We start from the raw sequence: 4,862 nt of genomic DNA, 5'->3' as shown, positions 1-4,862 counted from the left end.
AATATAATAGGGATTTTTTACTCTTCATGTGCCAAGACATTGACGTAATCCCATCTTTTGAGGTTATACGCACAGGTCACAGATATCAAAAACCTGCTTATTATATTTTTATGCTTGAATAACAAAACAGATAAGTTGTACTTTTAGTGATATTTAACAGCATGGTACATCCTCATTTGCATTAGTTGATTAAGAAAGTTATATAACATCAAAAAGATTTATTATCTCTTGCAGACTAGTATATTGAAACAAACTTAGCATCTGTTTCAATTACCTGTAATGGGATCCTGGTTTTCATTATTCAATATAAAAAAATGAAAGAATATTTATCTTACAAAGACGAAGGGATAACACAGAATGATCATTTAAATTCTTTCTTTGGTGCAAGGTTATTTGTGAATTAGGATAAAAATAAATACTAATGAAAAACAAAACATGATGAGAAAGTATTTGCCTAGAACTATAAAATTTACAAAGAAAGGGCTTTGACGTTAAAAGGGACACTAAGATTTTGTGAACATCGTCTTTGTTAAAAAACAAGGACAGTTCTGAAATATTGGAGATATTCCAAGGTAATTAGCCATGTGTTTTATATGCTGGATCATCAAATAATCAAAGTACTGAGAGCACTGATAGATGCTGAAATGAATGTATTGATTGTTTGCTTTTGTTTTCTTGTCATGTTTTACGGCCTTTCGAAGATAATTCATTCCTATTCAGACGTCACCACTTGCTGGTGGAGGACTGCAAATATTGACCTGTACTTATCACTTACGGTTTTGAGCAGTGACGGATCATGCTCGTACTAGCAGTTACTGTAACAAGGGCATTAATGTCTCACAGTGGGTTTATACTCATTATATTAGAGATATGTAAAACATGTTAATTACATAAAGCTTTCGGGTTCATTCTACACAGTAAAATATGTATATACGATAAATGTTTAAAAAAAACCATGTCCTTATTGTGTAATGTTTTCAAAACAATTTATATATTGTTCATAATTAAAGGATGGAATACTCGTACTGTCAAACCTACATAAAGCAAAGAGCAAGGAACAAACACATTTGTCTGGGTTTTAACGTAATTTATTAGATTCGTTTAGATAAAATTACTTTTCAAAATCATGGGAAATTGGAATAAACTTTCTTGATGTTAATTCGTTATAAACTGTAGGCGTGTTTTACTAATATCGTTCTCAGAAAAAACACGATTGTTGTCCGTCACAAAAAAAGAATATAAACACTAGAAAGTACACAAATAAGTCATTGAAAGTAGGTTCCTTGTATTTCGTACAGAAAATCATTTTATAGGACTGATTTAACATTAACGCGTGCGTTTGTGTCTTATCATCATGACAGTCCTTTGTAGTGCTCTATATCCGTTTGTCCAGCGATACCAATACGGGCATTTATAGCTAGTGACCGCGGACAGTGCATACTTCCCGTTAAGATTTGAGTTTGTACATCCACTGTACCACCATGCTCCATGATGATTTATAGCACAGTTGTAACTAGCTTGATCATTATCCTGGTCCTTTGTACTGAATCTCATACCATTATGTGGACCCAGACTGTCACCTACAGCAGGAATGGGAAACAATAACTGATATATGTGTAGAATTACTGATTCTCATACCATTATGTGGATACAAACTTTCACCTACAACAGGAATGGGAAACAATAACTGATATAGGTGTAGAATTACTGAATCTCATACCATTATGTGGACCCAAACTGTCACCTACAGCAGGAAAGGGAAACAATAATATATGTGTAGAATTACTGAATCTCATACCATTATGTGGACCCAAACTGTCACCTACAGCAGGAATGGGAAACAATAACTGATATACGTGTAGAATTACTGAATCTCATACCATTATGTGGACCCAAACTAACACCTACAGCAGGAATTGGAAACAATAACTGATATATGTGTAGAATTAATAGTAAAAGATCTTGAGGTAAAAAAAAATTCAACTCTATTTCATGGAGCTATATTTGGATGCCGATTGAATACATGTAGCACCTCCTTACATGTCTATCACAATTAAGTAAATCAAACAAATCGAAATCCAGTACTTAATTAATAAGTATGATAAACAAAATTTGATGTATTCTTTATTTATATTCGCTAAGCAGATTAAATGTAATCAAGATTTGTGTATTAAAATTTACACTGCTAGCAAATTCATCGTTTATTCGTAAACATGTAATATAATGTCTACTATTATAAAATCAAATCAATTCACGTTAACCTAACTGATGTTCCATGGATGTTTTTAAGAACGATAAATAACTTATCATTGTAATTCTTCATAATTATTGTTGTGATCAGCTGAAATGACTTAATGATTATAATGATATTTACAATAATGTTATTTGAATATCAAAATTATTCGACATTTATATCCACAGGGTAGGGTATTTTGCTGCGGACGGTTATCCTTAGACTCTATAAATGACAAATGTGTTGCAACATAGCCGTAAAATACGTTATTCCAATAAAAAAAAAATACCCGCATTTCCCGTGTAACCGGACACTGTGAGTTGGTATTTATCAGCCTCGTTTCCGATATAAAATGTTGAATATTCAGCAACGCCGTGTCCCCGTTAAATTTCTGGAGATCCACTCGTAGATCTTGGTCCTGATCTTTGGTTAAAGCATGGATGGCGTCATTCCCTGTGAAATAATTGTATAAAATAGATGAAAGACCTTTGATTTAGATCTTGTTTTCTTCAAGAATAAAGACTTATTCTTAAAACATATACTGTTGAGAAAAGGACCTTGACCGAAAGTTATGTCGTTATTGAAAAAGTGTTGCACTTCAACCCAAATAGTTGAAGATGAGTCAAATAAGATGTTTTATTAAATTAAAAGTAAAGAATTATTGTAAGTATACACGTCTTATATCTTAAAATTGTTCACTGATTTATTTTAAAAAGTATGTCTTCTTAAAGGTACACTGTATATCAGTCATGCCATTTGTTATATCAATAATTTTGTTAGAAGTCTTTTTGTGAGTTGAACTATGTTCAATCTCCCATGGTCATCACGCATTTAACATGCGCAGTAATTTGTGTTGATTATATAGAGCCGAAAGCAAGGTTACTGTGTCTTCTGATTTACTCCGATGATATTCAACAGAAAACATGCACAAACATCCGCCACAAATAGTTCATGTCATTTTCTCCTGAATTGATCTAATTTTTATAATTTGAAATGCAAGTAAATGTAATGACAAAGTTATCTTATTTTCAATATTAGATTTCGTTCAAAGGAAAACTAAATTATAAAGAACCTCAAAAGTTTTTCGTAAAGGAACTCATTTTTAGTATAACGTCATCTATAACACTGAAAGAGATACGAACGTCAACTCTACATACCAACGGCAAGCGGTAAATCTAGTCTTCCCGACGGTCCAGAATTTTTAGCAATTTCTTTTTTTTACAGGTGCACAGAATTTAATCAAACTTTTCATGAACATTTTCTTGGTTTAAATGAATTCATTAATGCATAAAAACTTTTGGAAACATTCGTATTTATTACTAAATCAGCAGTATCACCTGCCAAAAAGCGGTAAATCTAGTACGCTGTTATAAATGTTAAAACCAAAAACGGACACCGATGTTTTCGTAGAATAGCGATTAAAACAACAAAATGAAGTACGTATATATTTTTTTGAATAAAGGAAAACCATTTACATACCAGATAATTTGTACGCACACAAACTCTCACATATACCACTGTTTTCATGTTTGGTCATTTTAAAAATATTTGTTTTTAACTTGGTATTGCTTTTTTTTTCACAATACGACGGTCATTCAAAAAGTTCGTAGACTTTTGTCCTAACTTTTTTATTTAACGTCATATTATATTCAAATTTGGTACAAATGTTTTAACAACTGATTCAAATAATTTGAGTAAAAAAATTGGAATGTATCTTCATATTTATTAAAATTACGAAGGATTTAGAACAGCAAAAATGGGGTCACGGAGCACCGTCAAAATTGAGTAATTTTCTAATTTTCACTTTATAGTATTTACAGCTATACCTTTAATAATTGGAGCTGAAACGAGATAGAATTTATATGTTTAAATAAAGTATTGCTATAATAATTTAAATGAAATCAGGTTATGTAATATCTCGCTCCATTTAAAAGATATCAGCTTCTAAATACATATGGACTTGATTAAAAAAGGCAAAAAACCATGACGCTGGAGGACGTCACGGAGCAGCAAGTAGCAGTAAAATTAGACTTTACATTCGGGAAACTTCTTCTACAAGCTTAAAAAATCCTTATAAACCAGGATCTGTATGAAAAATAATCTGTGTATTTGTATTAAATTGAAAATACAATTTTTGAGTGGTAGCGAGTTTGAATCGGACGATGGATCGACTGCAAATAAACAGGTTAAAGTTAAAAATATTGTCAAAAGAGTTAGGAACGTCATTGAACGTAATATGTGCTTTAATGTTGCAGAAATAATAGAGTTGCATGGTAAATTAAAGAATTTGAAAACAATAATATTCTAATTCAAGCTATATTTGTACAATTGTTAGCAAGCTAGGTGTTAAGTGTTGTGGATATGTGTTTTGAATGGAGAAGACGCTACTAACCATGTTTGAAATATAAAAAAAAGAGTATACTTTTGACATACTTTCTCAGCGTTGAATTTGACGTTACAATATTGGTAAACCGTGCTCCATGGTAACAAAACATGTTGCCTTAAATTTTGGCTAACATGAGTTATATTTAATCAAATGGAATGAAACTTCACACTTCGACAATATAAATGTTTATGTTTACGAAAATGTGTTGATATATAATCTTGTAATAATCATATGACGATGAGA

General features: G+C 31.4%; 1 long non-coding RNA gene across 2 annotated transcripts; it reads right to left on the bottom strand.

Annotated features, from left to right (window-relative positions):
* Window positions 1-1,459: 1,459 nt before the first annotated feature.
* On the bottom strand, window positions 1,460-2,881 carry LOC134243562 (uncharacterized). 2 transcript variants are annotated; one of them, XR_009987063.1, is made up of 2 exons: window positions 2,523-2,881; window positions 1,460-1,822 (listed from the first exon to the last, which is right to left on the bottom strand). It is a non-coding gene; the product is annotated as an uncharacterized LOC134243562 (long non-coding RNA). The 2 variants fall into 2 exon arrangements; XR_009987062.1 differs by having other exon boundaries at window positions 1,460-1,580.
* Between the last annotated feature and the right edge of the window lie 1,981 nt (window positions 2,882-4,862).

Source organism: Saccostrea cucullata, unplaced genomic scaffold, assembly GCF_032062105.1.
Source record: "Saccostrea cucullata isolate Sc308-1 unplaced genomic scaffold, CSIRO_AGI_Scuc_v1 ctg2494, whole genome shotgun sequence".
Lineage (NCBI taxonomy): Eukaryota > Metazoa > Mollusca > Bivalvia > Ostreida > Ostreidae > Saccostrea > Saccostrea cuccullata.
This window is presented reverse-complemented; position numbering and strand designations above follow the sequence as displayed.